The sequence below is a fragment of the Gorilla gorilla genome, chromosome 3 (assembly GCF_029281585.2).
Source record: "Gorilla gorilla gorilla isolate KB3781 chromosome 3, NHGRI_mGorGor1-v2.1_pri, whole genome shotgun sequence".
Lineage (NCBI taxonomy): Eukaryota > Metazoa > Chordata > Mammalia > Primates > Hominidae > Gorilla > Gorilla gorilla.
This window is the reverse complement of record NC_073227.2, coordinates 53228654-53255382: the sequence shown is the minus strand read 5'-3', so window position 1 is coordinate 53255382 and position 26729 is coordinate 53228654.

Sequence of the window (26729 nt, the reverse complement as noted above, 5' to 3'; positions counted from 1 at the left end):
TCAAAGTAAACAATGTGAAAAGATGGATGAAAATGAGTATTTGTTCCTCATGAGACTAGACTCTTGTAAATTTATTTTGCCTGAAGGAGTTATATAAATTCTTTCTGAATTTGGCTTTTCAAAATCTACATTCTTAATTGAGTGCCATTACATCGTATTTCAAACCCGATAGGAAAGTGCACATACTTCAAATGAACCACTGGGTATCACTAATTCCCTTACATTTATTTAAGCACTGAATTTCTGCACCTGCAACTCATGTGCACAGCAGGACAGCTTTTTGCTTAATTTAACATGGAGACTGGCAGTCAGAATCACAAAACAATGATTCTTATACACACATATTTATAAATTATCTATGAAGAAAACAGGAGACTAAAAGATGAAGAGGTTTTATTTTTTCATTTTAATTAAATATGGTAGAGAGTACAAAAATGAGTCAAGATTTAAAGAATATGAGTAAATGCTCTATACTAAGTACTATTTATTTTATTTATTTGTTTGTTTGTTTATTTATTTAGAGCCAGAGTCTTTGTTGACCAGGCTGGTGCCCAAGCCTGATCACAACTCGCTGAAACCTTAATCTCCCAGGTTCAAGCGAGCCTCTTACCTCAGCCTCCTTAGTAGCTGAGACCGCAGGTGCATGCCACCATGCCTGGCTCATTCATTTTAATAAATAATTTTGATCTATTATGTGCAGTATACTTTGCTTGGAAATCCACATTTTTCAAATGTTCACATTTATACTCCTATCCCTCAAAGAGTAGAATGTCTATAATCAGGATTTAAAAGGCAAAGCTACAAATGATGAACACTGAAGACAGAATGAGAGGTCATGCACATGCCAACAAGGTAGCACTTACATCTGATTTAGGAAATATGAGGTTACATTCATTTTTACTTCCAACTTTTATTCTGGTTTTAATGTTTCCCCAAATAGCAGCATCTTTTCCTTCTTAAAGTTATCTTCCCAAATACAAAGTTTCATTGTAGGTAGGGGTTTGCCATCTTGGGGTTGTAATATTTAGGACATCCAACAAACATACATGATGGTTCTGTCGTTAGAAAGGTGTGGAGGTGGAATGGTGACAAACCTGTAAAGATAATCAGTGTTACTGACTGTTTCTATTGTAGAAAGCCAATCCTGAGCAGCAATGTGGTCTGGCTGGAAAGAATTCTGGCCTAATGCTGGAGATCTGATTTCCAAAACTCTTTCTCCTTTGAGGTTAATAAATTCCAGCTCTACCAATCCTCAGTATTGAATCTTCTCTCGGGTTTCTGTCCTTATACGAAATGAAAACATTGGCACCTAGTGTAAAATCTTCTTTCCACAGAATATTTTATTGTCAATGTAGAAAAGCTGCCCATTATATTTTAAATTTATTTGTTTACTCTTTGTCTTCTACACTAGAACATAAGCACCATAAAGGCAGAGGCATTGCCAGACATATTATTATACTCAGCATTTATCATGTATTAGTTTGGTGCTTAATAAACCATTTTTAGTAAATAAATATATAATGACACTCCTTGTTGGAATATCTTCTTTCTTAGTAAGTACAAAGCCCTGAAATAGAAACAAATCTGAGACAATTAAGTTATGTACAAAAGGAAAACCGACTGGAATGAACAGTTGATGAGATGAGGCAGAGATATCTGCAGGGGAGACATGAAGTGGGGTCCTGTGAGTGTTAAGCTAATGCTAGCAGATTTCACAGGTAAAATGAAAATATCCATACAAGGAAACTTACACAATGAAAGCCCAACACCAATTTTTCTGACAGGCCAATTTTTTTGGAGAGGGTTGTCACTGCTCCGTAACATCTTTGAGGTATCAAGAAATAGTGTCCTCTTTAACACATGGTCTCCAAGATTATTTTCTGCTGAAATTCTATCATCTAGAACACATTTGTAAGGTCACAGTCCCTGAAAGGAAATCTGGAATATGCCCTCTAGTTGCATATCCATGGAGAAGTGGATTTAGTGAGCAGTCAGGCACTCTCTGCCAAAGCCATGAGGGCCATGATGAGGAGTAATGCTTTTATTACAAGTATAGTGGAAACCCACTGGAAAATTTTAAACAGGAAAATTACATAACTTATATTTTTAAGAGTAGTATGCTTGTTGTGGTGATAAAATAATACATATCAACCAATTAGAGCAGAGGGAACATGTCCTTTCTTCAAAGAAGAGGTGATGATGGCTTAGACTATGCTAGAGTGCTAGTGTATGGAGGTACCAAGAAATGTTTTCATTCGGGCCATATACTGTTGAGGATTTCATATAGGATGTAATTTCAACTAAGAGGTTCCCAAGGCTGAGTAATATTCTCCTCTTTTGACCTTTTAAAATCCTCTGTTAAATAACTATTATTGAATTTAAAACCTTTCTTTTTTTAGTAGCTGTTTATCTGCCTGCTTCCCTTATTACATATTGAACTTTCTGAGGATAAAGACTACATCTTCATAAACCTGCGTTATGTGATACTACTTGATGAATTACAGCACACAATCAATTATTTTTTATTGAATCAAATGAGGAAACTTGCCTATGGACACAACACAATTACAAAGCCTGAGACAGTATTGGAATCCTGATGCGGCTTATTACAAAAGCCATCCTCTTTCCACTATTTTACGTTCCAGCAATTTATATATATCAAAGGAAGAAGGCAGACTTGTATTTAATCCTAGCTAGTTGATATCCCTGGGTATCTAATCTGGAAATTAAAATATAACAAAAGGATTTGCAAATGCTAACATTTTATATTAGATGGATATTTCTGTGTAGTGTCTTTTATCTGCATCAAAACTTCCAATAGAATTCAGAGGAGAGAAAAATGAAGCCTAGGTCCTTAAAAGACAGGATTAATCTGTGTTCATAAACAGAGTGTCAGATCTCTGCTCAAAGGACTAATACATAGTGATTGATTGATTGAGTCATTCATTCATTCATTTAACAAATATTGTCATTCATTTTACCATGAAGGAAGAATTGCTGTACCTCCTGGAGGTACAGCAGTGAAATAAGGGTTAAAATATCCTGCTCTCATAAGATGTGCTTTTTCTTTTTTTGAGGCAGTTGGGAGAGGTTATTCTTTTTCTAACTTTTATTTTATGTTCAGAAGTACATGTGCAGGTTTGTCATACAGGTAAATTGAGTGTCGTGGGGGGGTTGGTGTACAGATTCTTTCATCACCCAAGTAATAAGTATAATACCTGATAGGTAGTTTTTCAGTCCTCACTTTCCCAACCTCCACCCTTAAGTAGGCCTCATTCCCTTTTTTGTGCCCATATATACTCAATATGTAGCCCCCACTTATAAGTGAGAACATGTGGTATTTGGTTTTTCTCTTCCTGTGTTAGCTTGCTTAGGATAATGACTTCCAGTTCCAGCCATGCTGCTGCAAAGGACATGATATCATTCCTTTTATGGCTGCATAGTATTCCATGGTATATACGTACCACATTTTCTTTATCCAATCTACCATTGATGAGCGCCCAGGTTGATTCCATGTCTTTGCTATTGTGAATAGTGCTGCAATGAACATATGTGTGCATGTATCTTTATGCTAGAGTGACTTATATGCCTTTGGGTATATATCCAATAATGAGATTGCTGGGTCAAATGGCGTTATTAGTCTGTTTTCACATTGCTGATAAAAACATACCCGAGACTGGGAAGAAAAAGAGGTTTAATGGATTTACAGTTCCACACGGCTGGGGATGCCTCACAATCATGGTGGAAGGCAAGGAGTAGCAAATCACATCTTACATGGATAGCGATAGGCAAAACGAGAGAGCGTATGCAGAGAAACTCCAGTTTTTAAAGCCATCAGATCTCATGAAACTCATTCACTATCATAAGAACAGTGCAGGAAAGATCCACCCCAATAATTCCCACCTCATGTGGGAATTGTGGGTGTTACAATTCAAGATGAGATTTGGGTGAGGACACAGCCAAACCATATAATTCCATCCCTGGTCCCTCCCAAATCTCCTGTCCTCACATTTTAAAACCAGTCATGCCTTTCCAACAGTCCCCCAAAGTCTTAACTCATTTTAGCATTAACTGCCCACAGTCATGGGGTGTTGATGTACAGATTATTTCATCACCTAGGTAATAAGCATAGTGCCTGATAGGTAGTTTTTCAATCCTCACCTTCCCAACCTCCCCCCTCAAGTAGACCTCAGTGCCTGTCATTCCCTTTTTTGTGCCCATATGTACTCAATATTTAGCTCCCACTTATAAGTGAGAACATCTGGTATTTGGTTTTCTGTTCACAGAAAAAGTCCACAGTCCAAAATTTCATCTGAGGAAACGCAAGTCCTTTCTGCCTATGAGCCTGTAAAATCAACAGCAAATTAGTTACTTCCTAGATACAATGGGGGTACAGTCATTGGGTAAATACAGCCATTCCAAATGGGAGAAATTAGCCAAAACAAAGGGGCTCCAGGCCTCATGCAAGCCTGAAATACAGCAGGAAAGTCAAATCTTAAAGCTCCAAAGTGATATCCTTTGACTCCATGTCTCACATCCGGGTCACAATGATGCAAGAGGTGGGTTCCCCTAGTCTGGGGCCTCTCTGCCCCTGTGGCTTTGCAGGGTACAGCCTCTCTTCCAGCTGCTTTCAAGGGCTGACATTGAGTGTCTGTGGCTTTTTCAGAAGCAAAGTGGAAACTGTCAGTGGATCTATCATTCTGGGGTCTGGAGGATGGTGACCCTCTTTGCACAGCTCCACTAGGCAGTGCCCCTGTAGGGACTCTCTGTGGGGGCTTCCACCCTACATTTCATTTCCACACTACTCTAGCAGATGTTCTCCATGAGGACCCTACCCCTATAGCAAACTTTTGCCTGGGCATCCAGGCATTTCCATACATCTTCCAAAATCTAGGCAAAGGCTCTCAAACCTCAATTCTTGACTTTTGTGTGCTCATAGGCTCAAAACCATGTGGAAGCTCCCAAGGCTTGAGGCTTGTACCCTCTGAAGCCATGGCCCAAGCTAGCTCTAAGATGGCCACTTTCAGCCACAGCTAGAGTGGCTGGGATGCAGGGCACCAAGTCCCTAGGCTGCACACAGCACAGGGACCCTGGCTGTGGCCCACAAAACCACTTTTTCCTCCTATGCCTCCTGGCCTGTGATGGGAGGAAGCTGCCGCAAAGGTCTCTGACATCCCCTGGAGACATTTTCCCCATTGTCATGGTGAGTAACATTTGGCTCCTCATTACTTATGCAAATTTCTGCAGCCAGCTTGAATTTCTCCTCAGAAAAGGGAGTTTCTTTTCTATCACATTGTCAGGCTGCAAAATTTTTCAAACTTTATGCTCTGCTTCCCTTTTGAAACTGAATGCCTCTAACAGCACCCAAGTCACCTCTTTAATGCTTTGCTGCTTAGAAAGCTCTTCCACCAGATACACTAAATCATCTCTCTCAAGTTCAAATTCCCACATATCTCTAGGGCAGGGGCAAAATGCCACCAGTCTCTTTGCTAAAACATAACAAGAGTCATCTTTGCTCCATTTCCCAAGTTCCTCATCTCCATCTGAGACTGCCTCAGCATGGATTTCATTGTCCATATCATTATCAGCATTTTGGTCAAAGCCATTCAACAAGTCTCTAGGAGTTTCAAACTTTCCCTCATTTTCCTGTCTTCTGAGCCCTGCAAACTGTTTCAACCTCTGCCTGTTACACAGTTCCAAAGTCGATTCCACGTTTTTGCATATCTTTTCAGCAGCACCTCACTCTACTGGTACCACTTTACTGTATTAGTCCGTTTTAACACTGCTGATAAAGACATACCTGAGACTGGGAAGGTAAAGAGGTTTAATGGACTTAATAGTTCCACATGGCTGGGGAGGCCTCACCATGATAGAAGGGAAGGAGGAGCAAATCACCTATTACATGGATGGTGGCAGTCACAAAGAGAGTACTTGTGCAGGGAAACTCTCATTTTTAAAACCATCAGATCTCATAAGACTCATTCACTATCAAGATAACAGTGCAGGAAAGACCTGCCACCATAATTCAATGACCTCCCATGGGTTCTGCTCAGAACACATGGGAATTTTAGGAGTTACAAGTCAAGGTGAGATTTGGGTGGGGACACAGCCAAATCATATCAAATAGCAACTCTGTTTTAAGTTCTTCACAAATTGCCAAACTATTTTCCACCATGGCTGGACTAATTTACAGTCCTACCTTCAGTTATAAGCATTTTCTTTACTCTAAAACCCTGGTAGCATTTGTTATTTTTTGTCTTTTTAATAACAGCCATTCTGACTGGTGTGAGCTGGTATCTCATTGTGGTTTTGATTTGCATTTCTCTAATGACTAGTTACATTGTGTGTTTTTTCATATCCTTCTTGACCACATGTATGTCTTCTTTTGAAAATTGTCTGTTCACGTCCTTTGCCAACTTTTCAGATTCAATAAATGGTGCTGGGATAACTAGGTAGCCATATGCAGTAAATTGAAACTGGATCCCTTCTTTACACCATATACAAAAATTAACTCAAGATGGATGAAAGACTTAAATGTAAAACCTAAAACTATAAAAACCCTGGGAGATAACTTAGGAGATACCACTCTGGACATAGGACTGAGCAAAGATTTCATGACAAAAATGCCGAAAGCAATTGTAACAAAAACAAAAATTTGACAAATGGGGCCTAATTAAACTAAAGACCTTCTGCATGGCAAGAGAAACTATAAGCAGGGTAAACAAACAACCTACAGAATGGGAGGAAATAATTGTAAACTGTGCATCTGACAAAGGTCTAATATCCAGAATCTGTAAAAAACCTAAACAAATTAATGAGCCAAAAAATTTGCCTTTTTTCTGTAAACTGAATTTTATTTTTAACATCTAATAGAAGTACAGAACAACGAAATGCAAAAGCATAGTAGATGCTAAAGAGAACAGTATATATCAGGGAAGAAAGATACTGTTTTACTTCAGATGTACAGGATACAAAGATTGATACAGATGTAGAAAAAATAAATCCTCCTGCCTTGTTCAGGACTTGTTCAGGGTATAGGTAATTAAGGCTGATGAAAGTCTTCCAATGATTGAATCTGTGTGGAACTGGAGAAGAATCATACAATATAGTGTTCTTATTTTAATCCAGTGCCCATTAAAATGGCAAAGATGTATAGGGACAAATATTAGAGAGTTGTGAGGAAAAATTGAAGTGCGACAGAGTTTTTGCTCATTCAAATAAATCAAGTAAAACATTCTTCCAATAACCATACTTCACTTTTTATCAAGCATTGTAAATATTCTTGACTAAATGATCAATCAGCAATAAATTGTGGGTGCTCTGATCATGAGTCTTTAGTCAGAAGCTTGGGTGGTAAACTTAAACCTCAACCTTTGCATTTTCTCTTCAGAAACTCTTCCCATAAGGAATCTTAAATTTGCCTCCAAGGAGACTTAGGACATTGTTTTAATCTATCTTGACTCTGACTTTATTAGATCCTTTAGGGATTCTTTAAGGTTAAAAAATTAACTTTTGATAACAATTTCCAGTGTTTATATAGAATATTGTTTGTACTTATCTTTATAAATATTTTACCTAAATATTGGGCTTGGTTATTTTCCTTAAGGAGAAGGACCCACCTAAGTTGCCATTTCTAAACATAATTATTATACAGATGAATCAATCGATATTTCCTCTTCCAATCAACTTCACAGAAATATTTTCATCCCTATGTCTGATTGTAAATAATTATCTGAGATCCAAAGACAACTTAGCTTCTTGGATAGGCTCAACAGTCTCATATCTAAAACTATCACTATTAGTTGCTCAAAATCTTAACACAAATCTTCGATTGAAATAGTCAAAGCAAACTCTACAGGGATACTTGATTTCAGATAACTTCAGTTTGCCTAAAGGTGATTAATGAAGAAAAAGCATGTCTCCCAACAAAAATAATATAAAATATGCAAGTGATTTATCTGATCTTGAGAAAAATGCACCACATTTTTAAATTTACCACTATTTTAAAATAAAAGATGCATCTCTCAAAAAAATTAAAAGTAAATAAAAATTAAGTTTTAGAAATGGATTGTGAATATGGGTTGTTCATAAACAATTTAAGCATTCTAAAAAGATTAATCTGCTGTAGTTACTGTTCGATAGTTCAATCCTAATTAAGAATCAAGGAGCTTGGGGAATGTCAAAACAATGACAAAGCTCAGCTTAAAAAAATTCAAATTATGATTAAACGATGTATCTAAGATCAAAAAGTTCAGTATCAAAAACAATTTGTTTGAATATATAATTAAAAAATAAGGAAATATTTTCCTCTATTGGATTCATCATACATATTCATAAAAGGAACATATCTTTCTTTTCTTTATACAAACACATAGTTTTCCTGCAGCACCCTAGATTATTGGTTAAACCTACAAACAGAAATTTAGAAAATCTTGCATATTTTATCATGTTAATATACTGCAAATCGTATCCATGTATTATCAATTCTAATGTTGGAAGTATGATATAACTCACCTCATTTTCTGAACTACCTATAATAGAATCATCTGGAGTGCTTTTAAAAATGAAAATTTTGGAATTTCTCCTTAGACTTGCTTTTCTAGTCTGAAAAAGTGGAATAATAATAACAAATAACTTGTGGGACTTTTGTAATGATTAAGTGAGAAAACCCACAAAAATCCTTTAGCGCGGTGTTTGATATCTAATTATTATGTTGTATTTGGATTGGGAATCTACCATTTTATTCATAACTAAATTTTGAGAATCACAGGTAACAGATATTGCATATTAACCTACTATCTTTTTTTTGTTGTTTTTTGGTTTTTTTTTTTGAGACGGAGTCTCGCTCTTTCGCCCAGGCCGGACTGCAGTGGCGCCATCTCGGCTCACTGCAAGCTCCGCCTCCCGGGTTCACGCCAGTCTCCTGCCTCAGCCTCCTGAGTAGCTGGGACTGCAGACACCCGCCACGCACCCGGCTAATTTTTTGTATTTTTAGTAGAGACAGAGTTTCACCGTCTTAGCCAGGATGGTCTCGATTTCCTGACCTTGTGATCCACCCGCCTCGGCCTCCCAAAGTGCTGGGATTACAGGCGTGAGCCACCGCTCCCAGCCCAACCTACTATCTTAAACTAAAAAAATCCTAACTAGAAATGTCAGTGGGGATGTATCTAGTTTTTATCTATAATATGAGAGTTTCCAGTTGGATTATTTACAGAGAATTTTACAATGTGAACAAAATATTAGAATATCACCAAAATAGTGTACAGGTAACCATAGAAAGTCTTCAGCTTAATTTTATTATCATAATTTTGATAGAGGGAGGAGCCAGAGACATTCTAGGCAGACAGGGGCAGGTCCCTGGTGAAACCGCACCTTCAAGCCAAGGTAGCCTAAAACCTGCAGCCCAACGTGAGAACTTCTCTTTCTGTTTGCCTGCTTTCTCCTGATTGGTTCTTTCTGAATAATGTCTTTTTACCAGTTGAATATTACGTTTTCCAAAACAACCTATGGCCCACCCTATCCCCATATTGTGCCTATAAAGACTCCAGGCTCAGTCAGTAGAGGGAAGAGGCCTCTTGACTTTGGAAAGAAGATGGCTGGACTTTGGAGAAGAGACGGGTCGACTTTGGAGAAAACATAGCTGGACTTTGGGGAAGAAGAGACAGCTTGACTTCAATGAAGATGGCTGGAATTCAGGGAGAACTATCTGCCCTTCCCCTCCCCTCTCCAGCTCCCGTCTCCTCTGAGAACCATTCCCACCACTGAATAAAATTCTCTGCCTTCACCATCCTTCAAGTGCCCATGCGACCTCATTGTTCTTGAATGCTGGACAAGAGCTTGGGACCCACCAAGTGCGGATATCCAAAAAGGCTGTCACACCAGCCCTTTGCCCTCACTGGTGGAGGGCAGCTGCCCCACATGATGAGGCAAGGGTTCATCTGAGCTTTTAACACACAGCCATCCACAGACAGTGGAACTAAAGGAGAGCTGTAACACCCCCTCTGGTGTTTTGGGGTCATAGACTCCCCCACTACTATGCTGCCACAGGTCCTGCACAGAGCTTGCTCTCACTGGCGCCTGGAGCAACTAGCTGGTCCTGCATTAGCTCACTCATATGCCCCCTTTCACAAGGGGTTGAGAACAGTGGGCCAAGTAAACATTTGTCCCTGTCACAAATCCAATGAAAGGGCCACGAAAAATCTTGCATCAATTTTTAAATAAGCTGGGCACGGTGGCTCACGTACTTTGGGAGGCCAAGGTGGGCGGATCACCTGAGGTCAGGAGTTCAAGACCAGCCTGACCAACATGGTGAAACCCCGTCTCTACTAAAAATAGAAAAATTAGCTAGGCATGGTGGTGTATGATTAACTTAATCCTTAGGAACTAGAAAAAATGTAAAGCTATTCATGTGGATATGTATATGAATATAGAATTTATGATAATTTCTTTCTTAATTTTTTATTTCAAAAATTATTAAGATGACCCTAAGGGAATATTTTATTGCTTTATTTTTTTTTCTTTCTTAAAATCGGCCCTCTTCTATGTGCCATAGTATCCTTGTACTTTACCTTACGATTGTGAAATTCACTAATGACTAATTTCAGAGAATTTTGAGGCTCAGCGTAGGCCACTGCTTACTTTTAACACTAATTTAAGTTTTATCATCCGCTGAATTCCTAAGGGGTGCTTTTTTAAAATACTAAACTAGAAAATACCTGTAAATGACTTTCCACTTCTTGTAAGACCATGAAGCACACTCTGAAATTTCTAGTTGATGTCTTTGAATCTCAATGGGGGCTAAGACAGTAGAATTTTATAACCTGTCACTTTTATTGGAAAAAGCACTATTTAGAATGAAAGAGGTGTATAAAACTAACTCCAAGGACAACCATATTTCCAAAAAGCTTACTTCAAATATAACAATACAGATAAGTTGAAAGTAATAGAAAAAATAAGACATACCATGTAAACATTCATTTTGTAAAAAGAAATCAGAAGTGGCTGTAAGAAAAAGTAGACCTCAGAGCAAAAAAAAAAAAAAAGTACCGAAACAAAGAGAGATCCTAGTGATATGACTAGAAATCCTACAGCTATTAAAACAAGAATAAGGGAACCCTACCAGCAATTCTTTCTAAAAGTAGAGAAAATGGATACATTCCTTAAAAAAACACAAACTACCAAAGCTCTCCCAACATGCTGTGGATTACCTGAGCAGTCCTAAATATTAAATAAATGGAATCTATGATTTAAGAGCTTGTAAAAAAATAAATGTCCTGGCCCAGATGGTTTCAGTAGTTAATTTTTAGAACAACTTTGGGAAGCATTTTGGCTTTTTGCAGTTCCTTCAAAGATTAAACATATTAGATTATGATCCAGCAATTCAATTTGCATGTATATTTGCAACAAAAACATATATAAATAAAATACATATGTGATATATATACACACATACACATATATATTTACATATGAAGTTCCTAGCAGTTTTATTTGCAATAATCAAAACTCCAGGAAAAAGTTCAAAGCCCAGCATTTTCAGTTTCCTTAAGATGAGCTACAACTCCAACTCCCCACCTCACACATACACAGTGACTCCTTAGGGTTCTACTCAAAATTATATAACATTGCTTAACAGAATTTGAAAACCTGTGCTATAAGGTAACTTAGGTAAATCAACATTCACTTCTAATTTAGCAAAACATTTTGGAAAACGTTCCTTGTTTGTTCTTTGTTTTTAAATATGTTTCTTTAATGGAACAGGATTATTTAACAGTTTTTATTTTTTTATTTTCATTTTATTTTATTTAGTTTTTTGAGACGGAATCTCACTCTGTAGCCCAGGCTGGAGTGCAGTGGTGCGATCTCGGCTCACTGCAACCTCCACCTCCTGGGTTCAAGCGATTTGCCTGCCTCAGCCTCCCGAGTAGCTGGGATTTACAGGCACGTGTCACCAAACCCGGCTAATTTTTTATATTTGTAGTAGATGGGGTTTCACTGTGTTAGCCAGGATGGTCTCCATCTCTTGACCTTGTGGTCTGCTCCCCTCAGCCTCCCTAAGTACTGGGATTACAGGCATGAGCCACCATGCCAAGTCTAACAGTTTTATAAAATATAATTTTGCTCCTGAATTTCTACATCATCCATTAAATTGCATTATGAAATTTAAAATTTATTTAAAATCTTGGAACAAAATGAATTACTTAAGAAAAAAGCAAAACTTAAAAAAATCTTAAGGCCAAATAACTGAAAAAATTGAAAAGATGGTGGAATAAATATTTAAAATAATGCTGTGATTCTTGCAGTCAGAATTCTCTTTTCTAAATAGGCTATTTGGCAAATGGTTAGTTGTTCCACAAAATCTATCATACATTTCTCTATTAGTAAGAATTTTAACTGCCTGCCTGCTCAGATAATGTTCCCTAACCTCCCTGGGAGCTGGTAACACTTAATAGAAATGCTGTGGGTAAATTCTGGGTCACTCAATTAAAGTAAAATTGGTTTTCTCATACTTCCACTATTACTTCCTGAGTGGAGCCTGAACAACACTGTGACAGTGACACAGCTTTGACCATGTAGCAAGGATAACACAAAAAAAGGAAGGCTGGGTAAAAAAAGATGAAAGGAATCATTGTCCTTGATATATTCTGTGCAGTATTGCCATCCCACCAGGCTCTTCACCAACACCTGGTCTTAGGTAGAAGGAGGAGGCAGAGAGATCAAATGTGGAAGGAAGGAAGAGAGATAGAGAGAGAAAGAAAAGGGCAGAATGAGGGAGCCAGAGAGAGACAGTTCCAACATGCTAGGGATGCAAAATAAATTATGGAGAAAACAGACATAATATTATTCAATTAATAACCATATGAGAGAGACATATACTAATAAAATTAATTATATAATGATTACAAAATCACAAATGTGATAGGTACATAAGAGATGTATGATGCTATAAAAACCTTTCAATAAAGAAAATTGAACTAATTAAGAAAGCAGGGAAAGTTTAACTGGGGAAAGGACTATTGAGTAGAGATTTGAATGATAAATAAGAAATGCCTGAATAATGAGAGACTGGAAGACAGCTTAATTCAAAGGAAATGACATGTGCATATGTCTTCAAAATAAAATATAGGAGTATAATGTGTAACTGGAGAAGAAGGTCAGGGCTAGAGAGTCCCGTAGGGCACCATCAGCTAGAAGTCTCTTCCATACCGGTTTCTTTCAAGTGGAGCTCCAGGTATATTTCTAGCCTTTGTTCATTATTGTCTTAACTCTCAGGGGACACGGAATGACTTCAACTAATTAGAAAATTTGGTGACAATAAACTGTTCATGTTGAACTCTGTTGTCCCCTTTCCGTTTTGGTAGTGAATCTGCCATCAAGGTTGAGACTTCTCCCCACTGACCTATTCCCTAAGCTTTTTTTTGAGAAGGTTTCCAAGTAGGGATTCCACCTATACGGGTGGCTTGGAGGTAGTGAAGACTGTCTATTTCAGTTGATTTAGAAAGTCTACTTGCAGCTCCCCCATGCCATGATTAGATTTTCTCCCTCACTTTACATTTTATTAGTAAAATAAATAGATAATTTTGAAACATTTAATCTTATTTCTCAAGATTTTGAGAATCTAGAGGTTTAGCCTAGGTAGACTTATTAATATTAAACTAATAACATTATCAAGGGATCAGAAACTTTAGGTAAAGTTTATTTCTCAGTCACGCAGTCTCTTGTGTTTCTGAATGACTCTCCAGAGCAGCTGTCTTTTCTGTCAACTCATCATTCCAGGCTGCTTTGATTTCTTGGCACTCCATATTAACATGTGCTTTCATTATTGCAATTGCAGAAGAAGAATGTATGGATAACCATTCATGACTTTTAAATCCTTCTGCTCAGAAAATATATATGTCAACATAGGTTCACATTATCTTGGCCAAAACAAACCATATGGCCATGCTCATCTCCAAGGGGCATGTTCCCAGAAGCAAAATAAAATCAGATATCTCAATGAGCTCCAGTGAGGCCTGCACAACCTCTGTTTTGAATCATTTTTACTTAGCCCAATTTAATAAGATTAAACTAAAGCAAAAGCTGGTCAAAAAATCAATTCTAAGCATACCCATACCAAATCCTAAATTTAAACAATGGATCTACCACTTAATATCCTAGTGCCTTCTCATTTCATTCATTATCAAAAGTAGAATAGCAAGAGAGATTTTTTTTTTTTTTGCTCTGGTTCTCTAATGCTTACAACGAAAGGTCTTTTTTTAATGTAGGAGTATACAGTTTGTAAGAGCATTGTATATAGTTTTATTATACTAAATTATATAGAAAATATGTGAGCATGTAAAAGTATCCAAATCCTCATTCATTCTTTCCTTAAAAATATAATTGACCCCTCCAAAAGGACCCTAAAAAGATTTTGGTGCAAAAAAAATTTCTGATATTTTAATCAATGTACCTCATCCAGTCTCTGCCTTAAAGATGTAGTAAGTTTGGTCAGGTTGTCATGACAATCACATGGAAAAAAATAGCAGAAATGACTCACAAGCTGTCTGTGGAAATCAATACTGGATAATACCCATTATGCCTATGTGGAATTACACTCATATTGAGTAGCGTGACAAGATGCAGTGAAATAAGAGGAAGTATCTCCAAAAATTTAATTTCAAATATATTATTTTGGTGTACACATAAAATATTACTCATATATTTCTGAAGTTCCTAATATTAACTAAACTATGTCAATCTTATAATAGCTGTAGTAAATGAAGGTTTTCCTTAAAACCACTTCAAGTAACAATTTTTTGATATATTAAAATTGGTTAAACTATTCACTCATTTAATCTATCAGTGTTTGTAGATGTGTGTTGATGCCCTGAACAATGCTATGTGCCGGAAAACAAAAAGAGAAATACAAATAAGTGATTTTTTTTTCCTGAGGTGCTAACAACGTAGACATAACAAACATGCGGCTCCAAAATAAAGATCTATAACAGATATTGTCCCCTCCCAAGAAAAAAAAACAGACAAATCTAAGCAAATAAAAAATATTATTTACTACCATATGTAGGAAATGCATGGAAAAAATTTTTCACTTTTACTAAGGAGTGACTTTCATTTCACTCTAGTGCTCAACTGAATCTCAAAGTGACTCAACTTCTTCTAATTAAAAGGATAGCATTTTGATTAATAACTATAGAGCACACTGAATGGACTTCTCACAAGATATTTATAAATTAATGTCCTTGTTTTCCTTTATGAGATAGTAAAGTATATATTTTCCCATATTATGTATGTCTTCGAATAAGATGATTAGTTATGCAAAGCAATCCGTGGAGGACCCATCTTCTTTTGGTGTTTTCCCTCCTTCTTAAATTAATTGAAACATGTTCCTGAATATAGATCAATCATCCTGTGATCATAGCAACCAAAATCACAGGCTAAAATTAGTGAAGTAGGAAAATAAAGATTGCCAAGTTATCAGTGCAATGTTAAGCCAAAATACCTGCTCTGGATTCCCTCCTTCAGAATGTCTTTATATGAGAAATGTTAACCTATAATTAATAATTAGCATAAGTCATAGTAGTAGAATTTTCTGTAATTCAGAGTTAAATAAAAACCATGATAGAGTGACTGTCAGAAGACTATTACAGGCAGGCGTGGTGGCTCACACCTGTAATCCCAGTACTTTGGGAGGCCGAAGTGGGTGGATCACTTGAGGTTAGGAGTTTGACATCAGCCTGGCCAACATAGTGATACCCCATCTCTACTGAAAATATAAAAAATTAGCCAGGCATGGTGGTGAGTGCCTGTAATCCCAGCTACTTGGGAGGCTAAGGCAGGAGAATTACTTGCAGTGGAGTGATTGGAGGCAAGAGGTTGCAGTGAGCCGAGATTGCACCACTACACTCCAGACTGGGCAACAGAGTGAGACCCCATCTCAAAAAAAAAAAAAGAGAAAGACCTAAGAATTCTTACAGAGGGATCTGTTTTATTTTGTCTAAGTTTTTAGTCTCCATTAATTTTGATAGGAGAAAATAAATAGCTAGATTTATTTATGTAAATCAAGATTAAATTTCTCCTTTATTTTTCAGGCTACTTCCATTTTGCAAAACAAAATTAAAGGAATGAAAATATGCTCCATGTTATTGCCATGTAAGAACATTCAAACTTCTGAGCTTATGGTTGTATTCCCACTATAAATTTACAAACAGTGAAAAGCACACATATACACACACATTTAATTCACAGAAAAGGTCAGTTAAAAATCAGTTTTTCATAGCATACGAGAAATTAGCCATACATCTCTTGAAATAATGCACACAACACGTATTTCAAAAGAGAGCTTTTTTAAAATATTGTTTTAGATCAGAGATATGCATTCATGGTCCACGGCAGAGGAGTTAGATCCAAATCTTAGTATTTGACCTATTGTTACCCTTTTGATACATGAAGGATTATTTTTCTCTTATAAATTTACTGTAAGCAAATTTGCCAGTCTAAGCCATCTGTCACTTACCAAAGAAAAGATATATTATTTTTCACTCAAAAGTTATTTATAACAAAAGAAATACAAATCATTAAAGATAAGTTCTCAGTTTATGATATAATTTTTAGCCTCGTTTAGTCTGACTGCAGCTTCTTGTCCTTGCTGCAGTCATCAAGGGTCCAGCAACTTTCTGCAAAACTGTATCTAGGAAAGTCAAATTACAGGTAAATTATTTCACATCTGCATTCATTGACCAAGGCTATTATAATAATTTCCCTTCTGGCTGTTACATAATCTCTGATTTCTTGTTATCTTAAAATATCCCTCACCAATTATTCATTGAGTAGTTTCACAAAGGAATGCTGTTGCTTTTCAGTCAAGGAAAGGGGTGAGAAAATGAGCAATTGGTTGGATTTGGGACAGCATAGAAAGTTTCTTGGCGATTATTGCCTTTATCACAATGGTGATGTGTCAAGCAGATTTGGTGTCACAAGGTGAAGGGTATCATCCAAGGAACAGCATCCTTTTAAATTGTGAACCTGGTCTATATCCTGGTTTATAAAGGTCTACTTTTTAAATGTCTGGATATATGTGTTATTGCAGGAGTTTGGTTACCATATATCAAATATATTTGTGCATATGTGTACCAATTAGCTATCTTAAGCAGGGTTTGAGGACTATGATACAAGGAAATATGGACTCTAGGAGCCTTGACTATATTCCCATAGATCTATTTATCAGCATGAATGTGTTTCTCATAATAGTAACTCTCAAAACTAAAATCCAAAGAGTGACTCTATACCTCATATGATCAGCCTCCTCTTATTAAGTATATGATAAGGTAACATGTCAAAGTGAAACTTGTATAGAGAGACAACTTTCAGACAAACCATAATGGTAAAAAGGTTTTAAACAACAACTAAAAAGCCTCAAGAGATTTCACTGTATTTTTCCCACATCTTTCATTTTCAGTTGCATAAACATCTCTAATCACCTACAATAGGCATGAGAGTGGGTGGCAAATTGTCAAATAACAACATCAGTGAAGCAATTTCTTCCAAGAAACTACAGAACTGTACTGAAATAGACTGAAGGCAGTATTAGTGATGGACATATATGGACATAAGTAAAACAAACTTGGTCCCAAATTACTGTTCTTTCAGGAGTTCTACTTACTTTCTGACTACAAGGAAGAAATTTCATAATTATGAGCTGCAACATCAATAATGTAGACATTTCAGTACCCCAAAAGGTTTCTGTGAAGGCTACATGAGCAATAAATGTAAAGTATCTAGCATAGTGCCTAATGAAAACCGTATATTCAATAACATTCACTCCAGCCTGGGTGACAGAGCAAAACTCTGTCTCAAAAAAAATATATATATATACACATATATATAATATATATATGTGTATATATATGTGTATATATATGTGTATATATGTGTATATATATGTGTATATATGTGTATATATATATGTGTATATACATGTGTATATATATATGTGTATATATATGTGTATATATGTATATATATATGGGAGCTCTTGTTTAAATTTGTGTGAATGTGTATATATTTATATATTATATATTATATTAAATTATGAAATATATTACCTATTATATACTATATAATATATCTAATAAAGAATATATAATATTCTTTACCATATGTAATTTATATATTATACTAAATATATTATATTAAATTATATTATATAATTTATGTATATCATATACATTATACATACATATGATATATATCATTTATATTATACATAGTATATATTTTTTGTTCTTTTTCTGTGAATTTGCCAATTGACTCATTTGTGGTGTACTATCAGCTTTTCTTATATTCTCACTCTCGACATTTTACTTGTGATATTTGTATACTCTTTGGCTTCAAACAAGACTGGCTGCTCTCTAGGCTGATGCACAGTTGTCTTCTGGGGCCTTGAATTTACTGATTTCCTGGGTTCCATCCACTGTTTCTTGGAAACATTTTCCTATTTCTTGGTTTGTACCTTAATTTTTCTGGAGTACTTCTGGTAACTTTCTTTTAAATAAGGTGCATTGGAGGTGTTTTGGGGGTCCCACAACAACCCCATGTGTGGTGACCCTTCAGAAGAACCTACAGGACCAAGAGGCAGTTGCACTTATGGCTATGGGTTTTTAAAGCAAGGAGAAAAGACACCTCAGGCAAATCCTAAAACAGGTCAAGAATAGGCTTGCAAGTTTTCTCTTCCAGTTCAGAGGGTGTTGGGGCTGCAAGGACATGCTCCTTTCTCCAGCAACAAAATGCCACAACACTTGTAGAATGTTTCTGCTCAGGCAAGCTCTTGAGACTCATGCAAGATACAGGGTTTTTAATGAGGTTGGTCACCTAGGAACTCTCCATTATAATTACCAAATTCCAGACTCCCAGAAGAAAAACAAGCATTTACCATAAATCACATTTTTGCATAAACAGTCTGAATATGTTGATACAGCAGGCATACAAAATAGTGCCCCAGGCAGACACAACAACCTTATCAATTAGTAACATAAGGAAAATTCCAAAGCCAAGTTCCCAAATGTCAGCCAAGGGCCAACCCCACAAGCATGTTCTTGTAAAGAACAATATCAGGCCTACCATGTTAACTCTTTGCTGTACATTGGCAATTTCCAGAAACTTTACATGTCTGGAATATTTTTATCTGATATTTTGTCTGGGTGTATATTTCTAAATTGGAAAATTTTTCTTTTGAAAGTGTTTATGGTAGACAAAATGCTAAGATGGTCCCCAAGATTCTTAACTCTTTGTGTAATTACCTTGTATAATCTTGAGGATGAGTGGGACTTATGAATATGCTGAGATTTCACTTCCAAAGTTAGGTTATCTTATATGGCATAGATGAAAGTATTTTACAGATGTGATTAAGGCCCTTATTAAGGCCTTAATCTTTATAAGGCCTAAATCATTGGACTTTGAATTAATCAAAAGAGGGGTATCCTGGGTGGGACTGACCTTATCAGACAAAGCTTAAATCTCAGGCCTTCTTTGAAGGTAGAGATAAAAGGCAGTGAGATGTTCTCATCCTGGCCTTGAAGGAACAAACTGCCATGTACTGGAGATGTCCACCTGGCAGGAAACTACCTCAGTTCTATGATCACAAACAACTAAATTTTGGCAACAACTGTTGGACAGAGAAGTCCAAGTTTCAAATTAGAGCACAGTCCTGGGCAATAACTTGATTGCAGCCTGATGATCTTTCAGCAGAGTACTCAACATAGTACCCTCCTGACACAATGAAACTGCAAGATTAAAAATGTATGCTGTTTTAAGCCACTACATTTGTGGTAGTCTGTTATGCTGCAATAGAAAATATTGCTATTCCTTTGTTTTTAGTATTCTCCATGTCTTGCGAGAAGTCAATCAGTCTGTTTCTTTTCTCTAAGTAAAATTCTCTTAATTCTGGAAACTTCTATCAAACTCTGTTTTGGCATTCTGAAATTACAAAGTACACAGCTATCCAAAAAATATATACTGAGATTATTAGGTATCATGTTCTATTTTAATTGCTGAGGATCAAGTGATGAAAAACAACAAAGACTCTACCATCGTGGAGGTCATATAGGCAAAAAGTAAGTTGTCACCGGCCAGGCTTAGAAGTGATACACATTATTTTTGTCTATGTTCCATTAGACAGAGGTCACTCCCATGCCCAACTAACTGCAAAACAAGTTAGGAAATATAGTTTAGCTGTTTACCTCAGGCAAAACAAAAACACGTTTTCAGTGAACACATAAAACTCTCAGCCAGAGAAGATGAGTGCTATGGAAGAGCACAAGCAGCTAAGAACAATAGAAGGAAAAGGGATGAAGTTAATCAATTAGTATAGGGAGTTTAGAAAAAAACTGTTAGAGTCAGTATGATTAGGGCTTTCTATGGTCTAAGTCATATGGAAACATAGGTAGATATTCTAGATAATAGAAACAACATATAAAGATGTCTTGAATTTGTTGGCTGTATCACCTCACAACTTAGTGGCCTACAACACTTAAAACTTATTATTGCTCATGAGTCTGCAGGTAAGTTGGGAAGTTGTTTGATTTGAGCCTGACTCAGCTAAACCTTTCTGGATTACACAGTTAACTGGTAGTCCAGCTAGGAGCTGGCTAATCTAGATTGGCTTCATTGACTTCTCTAATGCTTGGATGGATTTAGGCTGGAACAATGGGCCACATGTCTCTCGTGATTCAGCAAGCTACCAGAGGTTTATTTGCATGTCGGCTGGACATGGTTCCAAGAGGGAGAATGGAGGTATGTAAGTTTCTTTTTTTTTTTTTTTTTTTTTTGGTATTTATTGATCATTCTTGGGTGTTTCTCAGAGAAGGGGATGTGGCAGGGTCATAGGATAATAGTGGAGAGAAGGTCAGCAGATAAACACGTGAACAAAAGTCTCTGGTTTTCCTAGGCAGAGGTCTCTGCGGCCGTCCGCAGTGTTTGTGTCCCTGGGTACTTGAGGTTAGGGAGTGGTGATGACTCTTAAGGAGCATGCTGCCTTCAAGCATCTGTTTAACAAAGCACATCTTGCACCGCCCTTAATCCATTTAACACTTAGTGGACACAGCACATGTTTCAGAGAGCACGGGGTTGGGGGTAAGGTTATAGATTAACAGGATCCCAAGGCAGAAGAATTTTTCTTAGTACAGAACAAAATGGAGTCTCCTATGTCTACTTCTTTCTACACAGACACAGTAACAATCTGATCTCTTTTTCTTTTCCCCACATTTCCCCCTTTTCTTTTCGACAAAACTGCCATCGTCATCATGGCCCGTTCTCGATGGTTGCTGTCTCTTTGGAGCTGTTGGGTACACCTCCCAGATGGGGCTGCCGGGCAGAGGCGCTCCTCACTTCCCAGACGATGGGCGGCCGGGCAGAGGTGCCCACCACCTCCCAGATGGGGTGGCCGGGCAGAGGCGCTCCCCACCTCCCAGATGGGGTGGCGGCTGGGCAGAGGTGCTCCTCACTTCCCATTCGGGGCAGCCGGGCAGAGGCGCCCCTCACTTCCTCCCATTCGGGGCAGCCGGGCAGAGGCGCCCCTCACTTCCTCCCAGACGGGGCAGTCGGGCAGAGGCGGTCCTCACTTCCCAGACGGGGCGGCCGGGCAGAGGCGCTCCTCACATCCCAGACGATGGGCGGCCAGGCAGAGACGCTGCTCGCTTCCTAGATGGGGTGGTGGGCAGAGACTGTAAACTTAGCACTTTGGGAGGCCAAGGCAGACGGCTGGGAGGTGGAGGTTGTAGCGAGCCAAGATCACGCCACTGCACTCCAGCCTGGGCAACATTGAGCATTGAGTGAGCGAGACTCCGTCTGCAATCCCAGCACCTCAGGAGGCCGAGGTGGGCAGATCACCCGAGGCCAGGCGCTGGAGACCAGCCCGGTCAACATGGCGAAACCCCGTCTCCACCAAAAATACAAAAACCAGTCAGGAGTGGCAGCGCATGCCTGGAATCCCAGGCACTCGGCAGGCCGAGGCAGGAGAATCACGGGAGCTCGAGGCAGGGAGGTTGCAGCAAGCCGAGATCATGGCAGTACAGTCCAGGCTCGGCAAGAGAAGGAGACCGTGAGGGAGAGGGAGAGGGAGAGGGAGAGGGAGAGAGAGAGGGAGAGGGAGAGGGAGAGGCAGTATGTAAGTTTCTTGAGGCCTAAGCTCAAAACTGATCTGATGTCACATTCATTACACTCTTCTGGCCAAATAATTTTGCAAGCCACCTGCCATCCACCCCCATCTGAAGGGATGGAGGGATTGATACCATCTCTTTGTGGAAGAAGCTTCCTACATCTTAATGGACACTAGGGATTGTGGAGAACATGACTGAAGTGAGCAAGCCTGAGTGAAGTCAAAGAGACAGTTAAGGGAATGATTACATAAAGCTTTTGCAGGCTTTTTTTTTATTGATTACTATGAGTGAGAAAGTAAATTTTTTGAATATTTTGGTGTTACAAGAAAGGAACTGAAAATGTCTGTCCTATGTTTTAAGGGAACAATCTGTCAACAAGGCAGATAAAAGGTTTCAAAGGTGAAGGCAGATTGTCAGTAGGCAACTAAAATAATCCAGGCAAGAAACGATGATGAATTGATCCAGGGAGTTAGTGGTAGATATCAGGAGAAGAAGACAGACTTGAAATATATTTTAATGTTAGCGCCAACAGATTCACTGGTGGGATATGAAATAAAAATGGGAATCACACATAAATCCAAATGACTGGAGTTGCTTTTTACTGAAATGGAGTAGTACACAGGAAAAAAAGTAGGGTTGAGGAAAGAAAGTGGGGTTCAAGAGATATTTTTAACTTGTTAAAGATGTCTATATCCAAAGTGGAGATAAAATTAGCAGTTTAATGTGGACCAGGAGAGATCTGAATTTGAGCTATAAACTTTGGAGTCATCAAAGTGCAAAAGGTATTTTAAACAATGAGTTTGGATGAGCTCACCTAGGGAGAAAAGGTCGTGTCAAGGAGGTATTGACTGAGGCCTGGGATATTGCACTGTTTAGAGATACAGATGAGGAGGAAACACAAGAGAAATGGCCAATGAAATAGAAATAATTCAGAACAGGAGAAGCCAGTGGTGAAACTCTCAGTCTGAGGCTAAGGACCTGAACCAAGGGGAAGCCGCTGGCACAAGTCTCAGAGTCCAAAGGTTAAAGATCCTAGAATTTCAATGTCCAACAGCAGGAGAAGAGGGTGTTTCAGTTCCAGGAGAAAGAGACAGGTAATTATTAGCCTTTCCTCTGCCTTTTTTCTTTCCAAGACCCCAGCTAATTGGGTGGTGCTCACTCACATTCAGGCAGGATCTTCCCCACTCAGACCACTGACTTGCATGCCAGTCTCCTCTGGAAACAACTTCACAGACACACCCAGGAATAATGCTTTACCAATTCTTTAGGTATTCCTTAATCTAGTCAAGTTGATACCTAAAATTAACCATCACACTCCCCCATCTTGGTTATGATGAACTAGCAGCAAGTAGAAGATGCAGAGAAAACGAATAAGAAAATCTTACTCTTTCCCACTGCAAGTTTCCAAGCCCTTGCTCAGACCTGAGATAGAGAGATGGAAGAAGCTTTGAATTAGATATGATTGAAGTTTTAAATTAGATTATGTGGAATTTATTTTCCATTTGTTTATTAAATAATATATGCACATAGTAAAGATTTTAAACATACAGCTAAGTATACGTCAAATTGTAAGTTGCTTTTACATTCCTGTCATAGAGACACTCAATTGCCCTCCTATGAGGAAACCAGTTTTAAAAGCAATGAGACTAGACTAACGAAAAAAAGAGCTAAATAACATCAGAAATGAAAAATGAGACATTACAACTGATGCCACAGAAATACAAAAGATCATGAGAGACTAAATATGAACTATACACTCACCAACTATAAAACCTAGAGTAATTGATACATTCCTGGAAATGTACAACCTCTCAAAATTGGACCAGGGAAGAAATAGAAAACCCAGACAGACCAAAAAATAGTAGTAAGATGGAATCAGTAATAAACATTTTCCCAAGAAAAAAAGAGCCCAGGACCAGATGGATTCAGAGCCAAATTCTACCAAACATACAAAGAAAAACTAATGCCAATCCTCCTGAAACTGTTCCCAAAAATTGAGGAGAGAATTATCCCTAACTCATTCTATGAGGCCAGTATGACTCTAATAACAAAACCAGGCAAGGACACACACACACAAAGAAACTACAGACCAATATCCCTGATGAACATAGATGCAAAAATCACCTAAAAAAATACCAGCAAACTGAATTCAACAGCACATCAAAAAGATAATGCACCATGATTAAGAGGGAGTTTTATGCTAGGGATTCAAGAGTGGTTCAATATATATAAATCAAAAATGTGATACATTACATCCACAGAATGAAGGAGAAAAACAATATGATCATCTCAATAGACACAGAAGAAGACCTTATAAAATTCAGAACCGCTTTATGATAAAAACTATCAACAAACTGGGCATAAAAGGAACATACTTTAAAATAATAAAGGCCATATATGGCAAACCCACTGTCAAACTTACATTGAACGGGAAAAAGTTGAAAACATTTGTTCTACATGCTACAGCAAGACAGGGATGCTCACTTTCATCACTTCTATTCAACATAGCACTGGAAGTCCTAGTCAGAGCAATTAGGAAAGGGAAAAAATACAAGGCATCCAAATGGGAAAAGAGAAAGTCAAATTGTCCCTGTTTGCTGATGATATGACCTTATATCTAGAAAAACTTGAAGAATACACGAAAAAGCTCTCAGATTTGATAAATAAGTTAGTAAAGTTGCAGGATACAAAAGTCAAACTACAAAATCAGTAACATTTCCATATACCAATAATGATCTAGCTGGGTGCAAAATCAAGAAGGCTATGCCATTTACAATAGCTACCAAAAAAAGAGATATTTAGGAATATATTTAACAAAGGAGTTGAAAGATCTCAAGAAGGAAAAGTACAAAACACTAATGAAATAAATTGTAGATGACACAAATAAATGGAAAATGGCCCATGCTCAGAAATTAGAAAAATTAATACTGTAAATGACCAAACCGCCAAAAACAATCTACAGATTCAATGTAATCTCTATCACAATATCAATGTCATTTTTAACAGAATTAGAAAAAAATCCTAAAATTCATATGGAATCAAAAAAAAAAAAAAAAAGAAAAGAAAAGAAAAAAGAAACTGAATAGCCAAAGACAATCCTAGGCACAAAGAACAAAGCTGGAGGTATCATATTACCTGACTTCAAATTGTACTATAAGACTATCATAACCAAAACAGCCTGGCACTGTGTAAAAATGGACATGTAGACAAATGGAACAGAATACAGAACCCAGAAATAAAGCAATATTTTCATAGCTAACCAATCTTTGACAAATTCAGTAAGAACATACACTGAGAAAAGGACATTTTTTTTCAATAAATTGTGTTGGGAAATTGGTTTTCCAAGCGTAGAAGAATGAAACTGAACCCCTATCTCTCACTATATATAAAAATAACCTCAAGATGGATTAAGTACTTAAATGTAAGACCAGTAACTATAAAAATATTATACTGGAATAAAAGATAGGGAATACTTTTAAGGACATTGATCTAAGGAAAGAACTCATCTGTAAGACTCAAAAGCACAAGCAACAAAACTAGACAAATGAGAAAATTAAACTAAAAAGTTTCTGCATGGCAAAAGAAATAATCAACAGAGTGAACAGATAATCTTCAGAATGAGAGAAAATATTGTAAAATATGCATCTAACAAGGGACCTAATATCCAGAATATAGAAAGAACTCAAGCAATTCAACAACAAAAAATATTTCCATTGAAAGTGGGAAAATTATATGAATAGAAATTTTTCAAAAGAAGACACACAAATGGCCAACAGCTATATAAAAAAATACTTAACATCGCTAATCATCAGAGAAATGCAAATGAAAACTACAATGAGATATCATCTTAGCTTAGTCAGAATGGCTAATATTAAAACATCAAAAAATAACAGATGTTGGCAAGAATGCAGAGATAAGGGAACTCTTATACACTGTTGGTGAGAATGTGAATTAGTAAAATGTCTATGAAAAATAATACAGAGATTTTCAAAGAACCAAAAATGGAACTTCTAATTAATTCAGAAATCCCAGGCAAGGAAAAACATTATTATATACAAAAGATACCTGCACTTGTATGCTTATCACAGCACTATTCACTAGCAAAAATATGAACTCAACCTAAGTGCCCATCCACAGATGACTGGATAAACAAAAGGTGGTATATATGCACAATGGAATACTATTCAACCATTAAAATAATGAAATCATGTCTTTTGCAGCAACAATAATGTAATTGGAGGACATTTTAAGTGAAACAAGTCAGATACAGAAAGACAAATACTGCATGTTCTCACTTGTAAGTAAGAGCTAAATAATGTGTACACATGGATGTAGAGTGTGGAATGATAGACAATGGAGACTTGGAAGGGTATGGGGGGGTGAGGAGGACTGAATGATGAGAAAGGACTTAATAATAACAATATATGTTATTCAGGTGATAGATACATACCTGAAAAGCCCTGACTTCACTAGTATGCAATCTATGTGCATATAACAAAATGGCACTTGCACTTCATAAATTTATACAAATAAAAAATAATGAGATTCTTGAGCTTTGTTTCAGTGATTCTTCATAAACAC